The 18,108-nt window shown below is 50.7% G+C and overlaps 1 long non-coding RNA gene across 2 annotated transcripts in view; it reads left to right on the top strand.

Moving 5' to 3' along the window:
* LOC307205921 overlaps window positions 1-11,268 on the top strand; it is a 102,080-nt gene extending 90,812 nt beyond the window's left edge. For both annotated transcript variants that reach the window (XR_013834195.1, XR_013834196.1), the window contains exon 2: window positions 10,825-11,268. This is a non-coding gene — a long non-coding RNA (uncharacterized lncRNA). The remainder of the gene's footprint in view (window positions 1-10,824) is intronic.
* Window positions 11,269-18,108: the final 6,840 nt, after the last annotated feature.

Genomic DNA, 18,108 nt, shown 5'->3' on the forward strand with positions numbered 1-18,108 from the left:
GGCCCCCTCAATGGCTTTCTGCAGTGTGAGGTCTGGGCTTGGCGAGGAGACGCTGTTGCAGACGGATGTCCCGGACCCTGCAGACGATTTGATTAATCAGGGCATCGTCTAAGTCTCGGAACTCGCAGTGCATTGCAGCCTGTCGGAGGGCGGTGGTGTAGTTGTTAATTGACTCCCCCTCTGCCTGGTTCCGGTGGTAGAACGCATGGCGGGCAGCAATCTTGGACGGGTTTGGCATGTAGTGGTTGCGGAGCTTCTCTTGAATTGTGTCCCATGGTGTTGCCTGGACTGCTACAGGCGCAGCCAATGCTCGGGCCGTCTTGAACGCCTCAGGCCCACAGAGGCTGAGGAATAGGCCTCGCTTACTGTCAGGGGTTCAGGAGCAGAGGCACAGGGAAGAGAGGAGATGGAGAGCGAAGGGGAAGAATCCGAGGGGAGCGTAGGAGAAGAGGACAGTGGACCGAGGGATTCCATGAGCCTCTCCAGCGAATCGGAAGATTCACAGAAGGGGCAATGCCCCAGCGGGCAGGAGGACCCAGAGGAGGAGAGAGCAGCGTAAAAGGTGGAGCTGGGCTAGGATCTTAAACTGGTGTCATAGGGGAGGAGACTCAGACGGTACTTCGCCGGTCTAGGCTTTAAGACGTAGAGCTGCGCGCTACGGCTTTGAAATGGACACTGAACCTCAATAAAGACTTTTGTACATAACTACAGCCTAGCGTTGGTCCTCTGTGAGCTGGGACCTAGAGGCAGCTTTGACAGTAAGTACCGTCTGACTAAAAACCTCGCAACGTGAGGGGACGCAGCGAGGGGCGAAGATTGGTACTTCGCGAGCTCACGAAAGCAGCACAAGATGACTACCGAAGAACAACTGGCAGCCCTGCAAAACGCAGTGACACAACTTAATGCAGAAATACTAGCGGCCAGGAGGAGAGAAGAGGAATCAGATGCTGTCTGCAAGGATCTGCAAGCCAGGTTGGAAATGTTGACTAAACAGGGGCTACCGGGAGCCAGACCAGAGGGGATTGGGCTCGGGAAGAGAGGAGGGAGCCTTGTGTCTCATTTCGATGGGAGTCTGCAGCAATATCCTAACTTCAGAGCAGACGTGGTTTTTGCGCTAAAGTTACTGGAGAAGGACTTTAGAGATGAGCAGGAGAAAGTAGGCTTCATACTAACGCATCTCCATGGAGAAGCTAAAGCGTGGTTGCGCAATCTGTGGAGAGATAATGATCCAGCCCTCCAAAATGCAAAAGCCTTCATTAAGGCAATGGATGCTTGTTTTTTATCAGCGATAGATGTAGATGTCGCCAGAAAAGGGATACATGGATTGAAACAAGGCAGAGCCACTGTGAGGCAATATCACTCCCGCTTTTTTGCATTGGTCAACGCGCTGGGATGGGAAAAAGATTCAGCGGCCGTCAGGGACCTGTTCTGGGAGGGGCTGAACGGGGCTGTGAAAGACGAAATCGCAAGGGGGGAGAGACCCCAGAGCACTCAAGAAGTGGTCCAGAGAGCGCTAACGATTGGTGTGCGTCTGGAAGAATGTCCCTGGAGCAAAGACGAAGGGCGTTGGGGACGCACACCAGCAAGAGCACCTCCTTTCTTTCCCAGGGACTCAGCGCGCGCTCAATCCACGCCTCCACTGGGAGGGGGAGAGGAGCCGATGGAGATAGGTGGTGCCAAGGCTCAGTCAGCAACCAGAGCCCCAACACCGGGAGCAGCCAAAGTGAAGCCTCCTAGAGGGAACAGGAAGTGTTACATCTGCGACAGTGCTCAGCATATGGCAAAAGAGTGCCCCAGAGGCTCCTCAAGCACACTGCAGCCTCAGCAACAGTAACAGAAGCAGTTCAGCAGAGAGAACCACAGCAGGGAAACGACGAAGTCTGGCTGGAAGCAGAGCCACTGGGGCCCAGCCAGACGAGTCAGTGATGCAGTCCCCAGGAATCTTACAGCCCACAGACCCCCTCCCGCCCAAACCAGTGGTGCAGCTCACCGCAGCACTCCAGCTTCCCAATGGGCTCACCATGGAAGTCCCTATTACCATTGACTCTGGTAGCAATGCAGACTTTATAGGAGTGGATTTCATCAAGCAACATAGCATAGCGCTCCTGCCTGCCACGATGCCCCTGAAAGTAGTGACAGTCGATGGAAGAGAGTTGCTGGGGGGACAGGTGGTACAGCAAACGCCGCCAATGGTGATGCGAATCGGAAATCACCGCGAAGTCATCAGCTTCAACGTCACCCACCTGTCAGACACACCCATAGTATTGGGCATGAGCTGGTTGGACAGGCACAGCCCAGCATTGGCATGGTACCAGCGTAAATTGACCTTCTGCTCCTCCTACTGCGCAGAACATTGCATCATGACTAACCAGGAGGACGAGGGGCAAGAGGATGACCCACAGCTACAACTGGGCATGCTGCAAGCGGTACCCGACAAGTACAAGGCGTTTTTGGAGGTCTTCTGCGAGAAGGAAGCGGACAAGCTGCCTCCACACAGACCCTACGACTGCAAGATTGACCTACTGCCGGGGGCGACGCTGCCGACGGGAAAACTGTATTCCGTGTCTGAAGACGAACTGCAAGAGCTCAGGGAGTTCATAGATCACAACTTGAAGCAGGGATTCATCCGGGAATCCAAAGCAGTGGGGGGCAGTCCTGTGTTCTTCGTGAAGAAAAAAGACATGCCCCAAAAGAGGCTGGTAGTTGATTTCAGAATCTTAAACTCGAAAACCAAGCCCACGGCTTGCCCGATGCCCAAGATCGACGACTTGCTCGCGACGGTGAGGAAGGGACGCATCTTCACCAAGTTGGATCTACGAGGGGCGTACAATCTTATACGCATGCGGGAGGGCGACGAGTGGAAGACGGCCATGTTTACGCCCTTGGGCACCTATGAATATAGGGTTATGCCGTTCGGTTTACAAAATGGCTCCCACTGCTTCCAAGCCTTCATGCATCACGTGTTAGCGGGGCTCCTCTACAAGAAGTGCGTCTGCTTCCTGGACGACATTCTGATCTTCTCGGAATCGCAGGAGGTCCACGAGAGAGATGTCAAGGAAGTCCTGCAAAGACTACGGGAGCACAGGCTTTACGCCAAACTGGAGAAGTGCCAGTTCGACATGACGGAGGTGGATTTTCTGGGCTACAAGCTGTCCGACAAGGGACTCGCCATGGACAGCGCCAAGGTACGCTCGGTACTGGACTGGAAAAGCCCGCGCAATCGGAAGGAGGTCCAGAAGTTTGTCGGCTTTGCCAACTTTTATCGCAAGTTTATCAAGGGTTTCGCTATGCAGACGGCGGCCATCACGGACACCCTCAGCTCCAAGAAGAAGAAGTTCATCTGGACGGAGCAGGCGGAGCAGTCCTTTCAGAAACTCAAGCGTCTCTTCGCTTCTGAAGAACAACTGCTACATGTGAACCCCAGCAGACCCATGAGGGTTGAGACGGATGCCTCCGACAGAGCCGTGGGGGCAGTCCTGTTGCAGCAAGACCCGCAAGGGGATTGGAGGCCGTGCGCTTTCTACTCCAGGAAACTCAGCAAGTCGGAGCAGAACTACACCATCTGGGACAGAGAGTTGCTGGCCATTCATGCAGCCTTCAAGGCGTGGCGGCACTTCCTCATCGGAGCCAAACACATGGTGCAAGTTGGCACGGACCATAAGAACCTGGAATACTGGCGCACGGCGCGGTTCCTGAACCAGAGACACATCCGCTGGGCGGAGTTCTTTGCGGATTTCGACTTCAGGATAGAATATATCCCCGGAGACAACAACATCATGGCTGATGCGCTATCCAGGAAGCCGCAGTATCTGGAGGAAGCAGCACCGGTAGCGGCCAAACACATCTTCGCACCTAAGGCGTGGGCATGCGCTTCGGCCACCGTGGACCTGGAAGCAATACGGCGCGAGCTTCGAACGGATTCCTTCGCACGATCCAAGATGGAGGAGGTGCGCAGTGGCACAGCGAAGGACGACGAGTTCCAGATACGCGACGGACTGCTCCTCCGCAAAGGGGCCATCTACGTGTCGGGAGATGAACTCCGCGCGAGAGTACTGCAACAGCTACACGACGCACCCAGCACCGGACATTTCGGCAAGGAAAAGACGGTGGAATTAGTAGCCAGAGACTTTTGGTGGCCCAAGATGCGGGGAGAAGTCGCGGATTACGTCACGAGGTGCGACACATGCCAAAGGGCCAAGCCAGTACACAGACCGCCGGCGGGACTATTGGAACCGCTACAGACCCCGTCCGAACCGTGGGAGAGGGTGGCCTTGGACTTTGTCACTGATCTACCCAGCTCGAGGGGCAAAACAGCAGTACTCGTGGTAGTCGACATGTTCACCAAGATGGCACACTTCATTCCTTGCGCGAAGGTGGACACAGCGGAACAGACAGCCAAGCTGTTCATAGACCACGTGTTCAAGGTGCACGGCCTGCCATGGTCTATCCTGTCCGACCGGGGGCGCCAGTTCATCTCGAGTTTTTGGCAGAAGCTGATGGGGATCCTGAACGTCAAGGTCAACCTAGCGTCGGCGAGGCACCCGCAGACCAACGGACAAGCGGAGAGGGTCAACGCCATCATGCAGCAGTACCTGAGATGCTACGCGAACCAGCAGCCCTCGACCTGGGTGGACTACCTACCGCTGGCCACGTGTCCATGGGGGTGACACCGTTTTTCGCCAACAATGGGCGACATCCCAGAACCTTCCCGGGCTTAGAGAAAGAGGGGGAAGGGGAGCTGCAGGGAGCAGAGGCATTGGCAGAGGAGTTACAGGAGGTCCATGAACAGCTCCGAAGGCAGTTAGAGCTAGCAAAACACGTTTACAAGATGCAGGCAGACAGACACAGGAGAGTTGGGGAGGACATAAGGGTAGGGGACTGGGTCTGGTTAGCAGCCCAGGCAGTGCCGGCCAGATCCTTAGCTAAGAAGAAGCTCAGACACAAGCAGTTAGGCCCTTACCAAGTCGAGGCACAGATCAACCCAGTGGCCTTCCGGTTGACACTACCGGAGGGATCCAGAATGCACCCGGTCTTTCATAGATCGGTGCTCACGCCCTACAAGGCACCTCACAGGTTTCAGGCGCCAGGGACAGCTCCTAGCCCGCTTAGAGACGCACCCACGACAGGGGGGTTGCTGAGGGCGGGGCAGCTCAATGAGGTCACGGAGATTTTGGACTCAAGATGGGGGGAAGAGGGGGTTGAATATCTCCTCGCAAGGGAAGGTACCCCGGCCAGCGCCAACAGCTGGGTACCGTACTATGCGGTGGAGGAGCACTACCTCAAAGACGAGTTCCACGCACTCTTCCCACACAGGCCCATGCCGGAGGATTATTTTGACGAATATCTTTTCACACCCACACTTTCAGCCAGCACGTTCCGGGGTTTCTCTTCAGAGGAGGACACAGCGCCGGAGACTAGCTCCCCAGAGGGGTCCCTCTCAGGGTTTGGCACAGGCGGCTCTTATTGGTGGGAAGATCAACCTGTGGTGGGGTGGCGCAGTGAACTGCCGAGCGGGCCCGCGCACGCAGCGTCACCCCAGGCGACAGGGGGAGAGGAGGTCATGGACGTGTTGGGGGAGGATCCGGGGTTCGAACACACCGGCAGAGAGATGGAAGCGGAGGAGATCGACGTCGACGAGCCCGTTGAGGACTGGCCGGACCTACCCGGCTGGAGGCACACCATGGGGGAAGAACTGTATCCTGCACTCACCCCCACAACATTGGAGCACCCAGAACCCACGCCAGAAGAGGGGGAGGGGGGAAGGGGGGCTTCGAGGGGGGGATGGATGTCAGGGGTTCAGGAGCAGAGGCACAGGGAAGAGAGGAGATGGAGAGCGAAGGGGAAGAATCCGAGGGGAGCGTAGGAGAAGAGGACAGTGGACCGAGGGATTCCATGAGCCTCTCCAGCGAATCAGAAGATTCACAGAAGGGGGCGCCAGTGGCCAGGGGTAGGGGGTTCCCAAGGGGAACGTCCCAGGAGCAAGGGGGCAGCAGGGACTCCCAGAGCAGTAGTTGGAAATCAGGACCAGCTTCCCCACCAGAGCAGAGTGGGGGGGAAGAGTCCCAAGGATCAGGGCCAGTGCATCCCCCACCAGGGAGAGAAGATAAGGCAGGGCTGACCACACCTCCATCGGAGAGTCAGACAACGGAGGGGAGGTCAGATCCGGCCAGTATCCCGGAAGAGGGAAGCAGTGACAGAAGTAGTGTAACGGCTAGGAGGAAGGTCACTGGGTTGGCGCGAGAGGCAAGTTCAAATGTACAGGAGCGCGGGACAGCAGAGAATGAGGATTGGGAACCGGGTCCTAAAGCCCGCCGGAGGGAGGGGGAGGAGCTAAGCGACTCAGCGTCGGAAGAGTCCAGAAAGGGCAATGCCCCAGCGGGCAGGAGGACCCAGAGGAGGAGAGAGCAGCGTAAAAGGTGGAGCCAGGCTAGGATCTTAAACTGGTGTCATAGGGGAGGAGACTCAGACGGTACTTCGCCGGTCTAGGCTTTAAGACGTAGAGCTGCGCGCTACGGCTTTGAAATGGAAACTGAACCTCAATAAAGACTTTTGTACATAACTACAGCCTAGCGTTGGTCCTCTGTGAGCTGGGACCTAGAGGCAGCTTTGACACTTACGCTCCTGTGATATTTTCGTCAGCTCTTTGGCTTGGAGGTAGCAGTCGAACCGAGCGAGGTGGGAGTCCCATGATTCAGAGGCTGGCGCAAACGGCGGTAGAGGCACGAGTGAAGCCATGGTTCCGATGCCGATGTGGAGGCAATGGATGGAACGCAGTGCTCTAGCCAGAACGGTCAGCTCTGAATTGGTTCTGTTCAGTGATTTCACTCAGTGTTTTAGCTCAGTGATTCAGCTCCGCTCAGAGGGTGGCTGCATCTGGCTGTGCTCTGTTGTCCATCCATCCCATCCTCGTCGCCAGTGTTAAGTTGTGGGTGAACATATCGGATGACACAGCGATTCTTCAAACAGCTCTTGTTTATTCACAGGCCAGAACAGAACTGAACTGAAGGGTTCAGCCAGCCTGCTTATATAGAGCTCCACTACAACGCAACAGTAACCACTTTCTGTAACTATCCAATCACTGAACGTTACTTTCGATCCCTTATTTGCATATGTGGACCTGAACTATCTACAGTATCCAACTGCTGGCCCAGGGTGAGAACTTCAGTACATAACAGCTACCCTAAGAGGTTTTGGCACCCTTCACAAACTATACTTCCCAGGAATCTTTGTGGGTTGGGGGGGAATCAATGTGTTATAAGAAAAAACTGCTCCTTTACCCCTTATGGGGTATCCAAGAGCCAGTATAGAGTCCTTATGTAGGTTTTCTATCAGTAGGAGAAAATAGCAGAGGCCAAGCAGAGAATATTGAGAAGCAAAGCAGCTAGTAAGCCTGATCTTTATTAAACTGTTGCAACAGGATCCCCCATTCCCCCCACGCAGGGAGGGAGGAGAGGAACCCAGAACATTGGTGTTCAAGCTCTTATATAGCCATTTGAAATTGCCTCACCTGTAGCTGAAGACCACCCCCCAAAACATCATACATACATCACAAAAGGAGGTGGTCCCCAGCAGAAATTTGAGTGTGTTGCTTCTCTCCTGTCTGCCAGGATACCTGATTATGCCTTATCAATTGCCTTTTCTGGGTAGCCTGGCCATTCCTTGGAGAAAGTAAATAAATTTCGTTGTCCCTGAGAGGGGGCAATGACAATAAAGATATTATTATTATATTATATTATTACTTGGTTCCTGAATCTATTACGCATATTGATAATGTGCTCAACTTAACAGATACAGTGGTACCTCAGGTTACAGACGCTTCAGGTTACAGACTCCGCTAACCCAGAAATAGTACCTCAGGTTAAGAACTTTGCTTCAGGATGAGAACAGAAATCGTGCTCCGGCGGCGCGGCGGCAGCAGGAGGCCCCATTAGCTAAAGTGGTGCTTCAGGTTAAGAACAGTTTCAGGTTAAGAACAGACCTCTGGAACGAATTAAGTTCTTAAACAGAGGTACCATTAAGTTCTTAACCAGAGGTACCAGAGGTACTTGCCAGACTGTATTTACAGGGAGGTGTAAGCTCCTACAATCCAAAGACAATTGGAAAGCTTTCCCCATTTCCTTCCTCCTTGCAGGGAAATATTTGAGGTCAATTTGGGAGAGTCAAAATGGCTTCAGGATTGTTCTCCTGTACTATTTCAGACACGTGGTTTATGTACAGTGGTACCTTGGTTTACAACCATAATCCGTTCCCGGAGGTCCGGTTGTAAACCAAAACAGGTTGTAACGCAAGGTGCGCTTTCGCCAGTGGGGCCTAAAAAAAATAAATAAAAAAAATGGGGCATAATAAAAAAAAAATGGGTTGCAATCCAAAAAAGGGACACACACTTCCGGGTTTGACATGGTTGTAATTCAAAATGGTTGAAAACCAAGGTACTACTGTATGTGTTTGCCTTGTACATTTATTGAACATTTTATATATATGAGACCTTAGAATTCCTATAACACATGGATGTTTAATGTGGTATCATAGTGCTCTAAATGCATGGTGCAGATGGGACCTAAGCACCAAATGTGAAGAGTGGGATCCTGTCCACCTCTACTCTGAGCGAAGCAAGCCTGGTTGCTCTGAGTGGGACTTACTCGCACGTATGTCTGTGGCCGTAGGACTGCCACCTTAGGCACTTTAAACAGCAGCAACTGCCTATAACTTATAGGTTGTTGAAATTAAAGAGCAGGAATCTCCTCCTTGGGCTGCTGAGAGGATTAAATTAATTTAACCTGCCCCACAGTTCAATTTAATTAACCGCCATCACTTTATGAGTTATTCTTCTCTCATCTCCATTGCTCTGCAAGGCAAATTCCTGGAAAATAGCAAGGATGTCCCAGCAGGGATGAGCTACATAGGAAACTGTTCATATAGAGTCAGACCATCAACCAGTGTAGCTCAGTGCTCTCAACACTGGCTGGCAGAAGCTCTCCAGGAGACTGTCCCCCCCCCCCAGTCCTACCTGGAGAAGCGGGAGAATGGACCTGAGACTTTATGCATGCAGGGCTGCTGCTTGTGCTGGGCCCGGGGGTAACCCGGGTAACATGGTCCAGATCCGATCCCGAATCCAAGGGTTCTGCGAGGAGTCAGTCCAACAGGGCCAAGGCAGGACACAAGAAAGGAAACCAGGCAAGGACAGGTACAGGATCACAGGCAGGTTCTGGCAAACAGCAACATTGCTCCCACAACCTGGGACGGGGTCCAGCAGCCTTTTATCTCTGTCGGGGTAACGGCCGGTCCTGATCCCCTGGCGACTCACCTCCCTGTCTCGCCCAAAGGCGAGCACTCCTCCTGCAACTACTCAGGTCTCTCCTTCTCTCAGACCTCAATCTCTGCAGCTCGGGAGACATCGGTGGGTTACTAGACCCAGAGGCCGCCTCAGCCTCCCCTGACCCAACCGGTAGTGGAGCAGCTGTAAGTGATGGCCCAGCTGGAGGCAACGAGGGAATCCCTGCATCTGGAGCCAGGGCAGGCTCGGGCCCCTGACTCGGCCCAGCTGGTGCTTGTTGCAGGGGAACCTGTGCAGACGGGGGCTCTTCAGGATCAGGCCCCAGACTCGGTTCAGACGCCACGTGAGGCAAAGGATCCGGTGTGGACTGAGACTCCTCTCGCTCCGAGTCTGATCCCGAGTCCCAGGCCATCACACTGCTACTACTTCCATCCTTAAGGTTTCATTGGCACAAAATGCAGTACAGATCTGTAGGTGTAGACCTTCTCCCAACTTAAACTACTTCGTTAAGAAAATCCCCAAACTCGGTTCTATGGGTGACTCTGTGTCAGTTCCCTGCGGTAGTTTATTGTTGTACTTTGTTTTTAAATTTATTGTTGTACATTGTTTTAATTGTTTGCTTTCCTTCTGTGACTGTACCCCCATGTTTGTTTTATAAGCTGGTCTCCGACCGTAATAAATTATCTATCTCTCTATCAGTCGCCAAGTTTATTTCTGGAAATAAACTTCTAAAGCGGAGAAACTCACTTTGGAATCAGATGAGCGTAAGAAGAGCCCAAATATCAGGATCAGGCCGAAGGGGGCCAACCTAGTCCACCATCCTGTCTCTGTACTGGTCCAATGCCCCTAAGAACCTAGGAATCCAGATAGACTTCCTCTGGACCTGGAGGCTCCATAGGAACACCGGCTGGCTGCTGGATGAGGCCAGAGGGGACCCAGTCTAGCCCAGTCTCCTGTTCTCACAGTGGCAAACCAAATGCCTCTTCTGTTAGATACGAAAAATTTTCTTTTCTTTTCTTTTCCAATGCCCTGGATTTGAACTGACTCCCTGGGAGCAAACTGCTCTCCACTCCAATCAAGCAGTTTCTAAATGCTGTGAAATAAAATAAATATAATATTATGAACGGTGACGAGTTTTAGCTTGCGGAAACAAAATTTCAAATCACTCCCATTTCCTAAGCTTTAAGTAGGAGTCTGTGGTTCTGCCAGATTCGAAATGTGTACAAATTTCCTCCCTCTGCTGTGCATCCACTTGGAAGATACATGCTAAAGCGTCCACATGAATACAAATAGAAATATAAATACAAATAATATCACTGAACATCACACGCAGAGGAAAATTGCTTTGCAAAAATGTCACCACCCGCCGTGTGTCTTCCCCCCCCCCCCAGCCCTTCGGAGGGGGCACATAGGAGAGAGTAAATGGTTCCCCTTGTTCTTTTGGTTCCCTGAAATGAGCCACAAGATATGGGCGTAAGAGATGCATTGAAGAAGGCACAGAGAGTCCCAAAGTCATGGGAAGAGCCTTTTGGCTCTGTGGGAAGCGGAAGCGGCCCTTTTGCTGTGGGGCTCAAGATGGCGGCTGGAATCCACTGTAAAGGAAAGGCTCTGGGCCTCAGCTGTTTGCCAAAAGGACTAGAGAGCTGTTTCCTAAAAGGCTCTTGTCTCTCCTTCAGCGGAAAACAAAGAACCGCTCTGAAGCCCCATGGCAATGTTACATGGAAAGGACTAGTGGCTCCAAGCCTGAGGAAAATGGCCGCCTGCCTCTTCCTCTCGCACAAGGGTTGGTGTGTGGCAAAGGACTGCGCTGAGATGAGAAGAGGGCGAAGAGGAAGGGCAGCACTCAGCTCCTCATACCCAGGAGTTGCTGTTTACCATTATGGAAATCGGCGTGGAGCGAAACGGCATTTTCTCATCCCACTGGAATGCCCCCCCAGTTCTTAATCAAGACAGCCACCACCCTGTGTTACTGGAATTCCCCTCCAGAGAAAAGAGCAATTTTCACAATACGTAATTAAACTGCGGAACTCCCTCCGACAGAAGACAGCGATGGCCACCAATTTGGATGGCTTTGAAAGGCGATGAGGCAGTTTCGTGGAGGATAATAAGGCTATCAGTGGTTACTGGCCATGGAGCCTGCCTTCTCTCTCCTCCGCATTATGCCTCTGGGTACCCGCTGCTGAGAAATGCAGGTAAACCTTAGCTTGTATGGAGGGAAGGTTGTAGCCTCTGCCTGCACCTCCTCATTAAGGGTGTCCTCTTTAAGGGATCTGGGTGGGTGTGTGAATCCTGTCCAATGCCTGTCCCCCCCCCTCACAGTGCTACAATTCCAACAAAAGAGTATACTTAGCCAAATTAGTGACACCATTCCAAACTGTTGCCCCAAAAGTCCAGAGAGAAACTGTATAAAAGGCTTTTCCACCACGGCCTTGAAACATCTCCTCTCTCCTGTCACTTGGCTTCTCCATCACTTGGTAAGTAGTTTTTAATTGAATCGCTTCTTAGAGGAGAGAAGGAAGGAACTCTTTGATTATGGAACAAAATAATTTTGAAATTTGGTTTGACTCAATTAGCTGTCAATTGAGAGACAAGAAGCAGTTTTGGGAAGAAGAACTCAAATCTCTACACCCAAGGAGTTGTGCTACTGGGATTGTTTAGGGCTCAACAGGAAATTCTAACCTAGAGTTGTATTGGGGCTTTTAGAAATGCGAAACTGGGTACTTTCATGGTTGGAGCCAGCTAGGAAAAGAAGATAGCAGCCATGGTCCTGAGTGGTTTTGCAAAACCTTGCCTAGTGTCCCTGTTCCCTGTCTTTCTGGAGAAAGCTGCTCTGGCCATGGTCACACCTGCTGCCCATGTAGCATCTGAACTGGATTTTTGAGGCTCCCTCTATGCAGGGCTGCCTTGTTCCAGCCACACTGACCCTTTCCTGCATGAGGCAGGTCTGGCAGAGCCAGGTGCTCCCCTGAAACCCTGGAAAGGGAATCCTTCTTTCTGGTGAAGAGAGGTGGGGAACCTCCGGTCCTCCAGACATTGCCAAACTACAGCCCTCGTCTCCTCTGCTTCCTGCAGCTGCTGAGATTTGTAGTTCAGATTCAAAGTGTTCCCCATTCCTGCTCTGGGGACGACCCTCTGCTAGAAGGTTGGGCGCATTAAAAGGAGCTCCCTCTCTTCTGAATGTAATGCTGAATGTGGGAAGGTGGCTTGGAACATCCAGTAAAATCTAGAGTAAATTGAGGTGCGGCATACTTAGCCAAATTAGTGGCACCACGCCAAATTGTTTGCTTGAACTCTCATGAGAAACCATATAAAAGGGCCGACAATGTATGGCTGGATCAGGCACAGGAAATCTCTTGTGATTTCCAGAACTTTTCTTCAGAAACATTGCTGCCTCCAGTTGTGGAGGGGAAAGCATAATCATGGTGGCTGGTAGCCAGCAACACCACTCTCTTGCATGAATTTGTCCAAACCTCTTTGAAAGCTACCCAAACTGCTTGCCCTCGCCACCTCATGTGGGAACGAGTTCCACTGTGCGTGAAGAGCTACTACTTTCAGTTTCCAAATCTTCCAACGTCCAGGAATTCTAGTCCATCTATTCAGCTTCTCCCTGCCCTGCCTAGTTTTATAAACTTCCATCATGTGTCTCGTACTCACCTTTTTTCTAAACTGAACAGTTCCAAACGCTGCACCCTTTCTTCATACGGGACTTGCCCTTTCATCCAAGAAAGGGTCAGTGTGGCTGGAACAGGGCATCCCCACCCAGAATGAGCATCAGGAGTCCAGTTGAAATGCAAAATGGGCAAAGGTGACAATGGCCAGAGCAGCTTTCTCCGGAAAGTGCTGAAACTGGTGGAAAGCTGGTGGAAAAGCCATACATTGTCGGCCCTTTTATATGGTTTCTCATGAGAGTTCAAGCAAACAATTTGGCGTGGTGCCACTAATTTGGCTAAGTATGCCGCACCTCAATTTACTCTAGATTTTACTGGATGTTCCAAGCCACCTTCCCACATTCAGCATTACATTCAGAAGAGAGGGAGCTCCTTTTAATGCGTCTGACCTTCTAGCAGCCCTGCATAGAGGGAGCCTCAAAAATCCAGTTCAGATGCTACATGGGCAGCAGGTGTGACCGTGGCCAGAGCAGCTTTCTCCAGAAAGACAGGGAACAGGGACACTAGGCAAGGTTTTGCAAAACCACTCAGGACCATGGCTGCTATCTTCTTTTCCTAGCTGGCTCCAACCATGAAAGTACCCAGTTTCGCATTTCTAAAAGCCTCAATACAACTCTAGGTTAGAATTTTCTGTTGAGCCCTAAACAATCCCAGTAGCACAACTCCTTGGGTGTAGAGATTTGAGTTCTTCTTCCCAAAACTGCTTCTTGTCTCTCAATTGACAGCTAATTGAGTCAAACCAAATTTCAAAATTATCTCTGTTCCATAATCAAACACTTCCTTCCTTCTCTAAGAAGCGATTCAGTTAAAGACAACTTAACAAGTGATGGAGAAGCCAAGTGACAGGAGAGAGGAGATGTTTCAAGGCACTGGTGGAAAAGCCTTTTATACAGTTTCTTTCTGGACTATTTGGGCAACAGTTTGACATGGCGTCACTAATTTGGCTAAGTATACCCCACCCCAGTCAAGTCTAGACTTTACTAGAATGCCCCTGGCCACCCTCCCAGACCATGTAACCCAATTTTACTATGTTGTATGATGTAATCTTTCATGTCAGGCGACTTTTTGGCTCAGGAAACTGCTTTGTTTTGTTTTGGCTTAGCTTCATCTTGGAAGTTCTTCATGTTTCTCTTTATGGGATTTGGGGTTTTTCTTAAGCCTTCATGCTTCTGAAGCATCATATGTGGAGCATCACGGCTACAGACAAACTTCATTGTTGAAACACATTTAAAGCACTTTTCCCCCTTCACAGAATTCTGTTTAGGGAAGGTTTAAATATTTGATGAATTATTGTATTTTAATCTTTTGTTGGAAGCCGCTCAGAGTGGCTGGGGAAACCCAGCCTAATGGGTGGGGTATAAATAGATTATTATTATTATTATTATTATTATTATTATTATTATTAGGCACTGTAGATCTTTAAGGGCCCTGGGAATTGTAGCACTGGGGGGGGGGACAGGCATTGGACAGGATCCACACACCCACCCAGATCCCTTAAAGAGGACACCCTTAATGAGGAGGGGCAGGCAGAGGCTACAACCTTCCCTCCATCCAAACAAAGGCTTACCTGCATTTCCCAGCAGTGGGTACCCAGAGGCAGAATGCGGAGGAGGGAGAGGGAAGGCTCCATGGCCAGGAGCCATTGATAGCCTTATTATCCTCCATGAAACTGCCTCATCGCCTTTCAAAGCCATCCTAATTGGTGGCCATAGCTGTCTCCTGTGGGAGGGAGTTCTGCAGTTTAGTGAGAGGAGAAAACAGGATGGGCGCACCGATAGGTAAAACCATGGGTAGGCAAACTAAGGGCCGGGGGCCGCATCCGGCCCAATCGCCTTCTCAATCCGGCCCGTGGACAGTCCGGGAATCAGTGTGTTTTTACATGAGTAGAATGTGTCTTCTATTTAAAATGCATCTCTGGGTTATTTGTGGGGCATATGGCTTCTTTTTTCTTTTTTCTCACAATATAATCCGGCCCCCCACAAGGTCTGAGGGACAGTGGACTGGCCCCCTGCTGAAAAAGTTTGCTGACCCCTGGTAAAACCCACCGACCTCTCCCACCCTATTGTCAACATGTTTGTATTCGACGCATAAGCAGGATGCCCCCTACAGTTCCTCAATCACTGAAATATCAACCCTTTGTCAAACACTTACCTGGCAATCGTACCATCCCTCTTCGTGACATTTTTTGACCACTCTGTATAACGGGCAAAAGTATAAATGTAAGCTTTTTTCTTTGTTTGAGGTTCTTTCCCTTTTGCACACGTGGGGGCCCACAGGTTGAGAACCGCTGGTCTAGAATATGTGAATTCTCTAATGTCATCCATTCCTTCAACCAGCCAACAATGACAGGCTCTCAATAAAGAAGAAATTAATGTAGACTGAAGCAAAGACTGTATTTTTATGTCATCTCTTTCAGGACCCTGGATAATACCATGGTTAGTAATTTCACATCTCAAGTCAGGCAAAATAGCTCCCACCTAGCCTGGTTTATAGACCAGGTTTATATCACACCTCCTCCTCCAAGAAGCTCAAGGTAGTACACATGTATTTTCTTTCAAACTTTAACAAAATCAATTTGAAAACAAAAACGGAAAATAACCCACGAGGGTGGCCACCTTCGCATCTCTAAGAGTCTAACTGGAAATCTAAGTTCCCATTTGTGTGAAATTTCATTTGAGCCCTAAACAATTCCAGTGGCACGCCCAGTTGCTCGTGGAGATTTGAACGTCTCTTTCCACCAATCTGAATTTTATCTGTCGATAGACATCAAATCATGCTGAATAAAATCTCAAATAAATATCTGCTTCGGAACCAAGTGATTCCTTCATTCCCTGCCCTAAGAAGAGAGTAAGTGAAAGATAAGTTAGCAAAAGAACTGAAGAAGATGCCAGAAGGTACTGGCAGAAAATCTGCACATGGTGAGCCCCTCGGGCCAGTCCCAGACATTTTGGCACCTCGTGAATCAGAAATGGGTGCTCTCCCCCCACATTCTAGTCTGTTAAGGGTGCTTTTTATATAAAGTTCAGGTTTTGTTGTGTTTTTATATATATTGTAAGCCGCCCAGAGTGGCTGGGGAAACCCAGCAAGATGGGTGGGATATTAAGAAATTATTATTATTATATTCCCGCCCTGTGGAACGCCCTCCCATCAGATGTCAAGGAAATACAGAACTGTCTGAATTTAGAAGATATCTGAAGGCTATAGGGATGTTTTTAATGTTTGATGTTCTCTTAAGGTAAAGGGACCTCTGACCATTAGGTCCAGTCATGGCTGACTCTGGGGTTGTGGTGCTCATCTCACTTTATTGGTCAAGGGAGCCGGTGAGCAGCTTCCAGGTCATGTGGCCAGGTGACTAAGCTGCTTCTGGCGAACCAGAGCAGCGAACAGAAACGCCATTTACCTTCCCGCCGGAGCGGTACCTATTTATCTACTTGCACTTTGATGTGCTTTTGAACTGCTAGGTTGGCAGGAGCAGGGACCGAGCAATGGGAGCTCACCCCGTCACGGGGATTCAAACCGCTGACCTTCTGATTGGCAAGTCCTAGGCTCTGTGGTTTAACCCACAGCGCCACCCACGTCCCTTGATGTTCTATTATGTTTCTGTATATGCTGGAAGCTGCCCAGAGTGACTGAGGCGCCCCAATCAGAGGATGGGGTAGAAAAAAAACAAAATTAAAATAATTATTACCATTCTTCTTATTCAGGGAGACAATAAAATTCACCAAATTCCATTAGAAGGAACATGAAGAACATCATGCAAAGGGAAGCCAAGCAAAAAACCCACCCCAAAATGGCTTGCTAAGCAAAGGAGGATGCTGACATGACAGTAATTCATCCAAACACATAACACTGGAGTCAAGTTGCATATGAATTGCTACGAACATCAAGCGAATCTAGGTGGGGTAAAGGTAGTCAAATTAGTGACCCCATGCCAACATATTTTCTTCAAAGCACAGAGAAAACCCATGTAAAATACCATACCCAACAGCTTAATTACCACCTGCTACACTGCTTCACAGGGACGCAGGTGGCGCTGTGGGTTAAATCCTCAGCGCCTAGGGCTTGCCGATCGAAAGGTCGGCGGTTCGAATCCCTGCGGCGGGGTGCGCTCCCGCTGCTCGGTCCCAGCGCCTGCCAACCTAGCAGTTCAAAAGCACCTCCGGGTGCAAGTAGATAAATAGGGACCGCTTACCAGCGGGAAGGTAAACGGCGTTTCCGTGTGCGGCTCTGGCTCTGGCTCTGGCCAGAGCAGCGATGTCACGCTGGCCACATGACCCGGAAGTGTCTCCGGACAGCGCTGGCCCCTGGCCTCTTAAGTGAGATGGGCGCACAACCCCAGAGTCTGTCAAGACTGGCCCGTATGGGCAGGGGTACCTTTACCTTTACCTTTACACTGCTTCACAGCTGTAAAACTAGGTCACGTTATTTACTCTGGCCCTTAAAGACATACACATCTTGTGAAACAATAATGAACCTTCAAATTTAAAGAGACCATTCAACAGATTCAGATTCAGTTTCCAAAAATGGTATGAGAACTGAAAAACACCAGCCTTCGAATTGCACATTTGTATGAATTTGTGGGGACGAGGGTGGTGCTGTGGTCTAAACCACTGAGCCTAGGGCTTGCCGATCAGGAGGTCGGCGGTTTGAATCCCCATGACGGGTTGAGCTCCCGTTGCTCGATCCCAACTCCTGCCAACCTAGCAGTTCGATTTCCGGGTTAGTGCCATTGGCAATGGCGGCGTTCCTCTGACTGAGAGGAACCCACTCCGTGGAATTCGGGTCGTGCCGCCGCGGCGAAGGCGGAGACCCTTTAGAAATCCCAGGCGGATGAAGCCCGGGAACGTGGGACTCGGCTGACACCAGGAGCGCCCCCCCCCCTACCCACAGGGAAACCCCTTTTCTGGGGTTCTGAAGTGACGTGGGGTGAGCAGCACGGTGTTTTGACTCGACCGCTATTTTTACGGAGTGAAGCCGCGTAGCCGTTGCCGGAGAGTGCTGACTTTTTCTTGTGGACAATTGGATTTCAAACAACAACCCGTGAGTAGAATGGAAATTGGATTTTTAAAGTACTTTTAAATTCGCACCGATCGGGGAAGGTCTAAACAGGAAGTCCGCCTCCCCTTTCTGTAAATAAACTGAAGCAAAGAACCTGTTAACTAAGGT

This window comes from Podarcis cretensis (genome assembly GCF_951804945.1).
Source record: "Podarcis cretensis genome assembly, chromosome: 16".
Taxonomy (NCBI): Eukaryota; Metazoa; Chordata; class Lepidosauria; order Squamata; family Lacertidae; genus Podarcis; species Podarcis cretensis.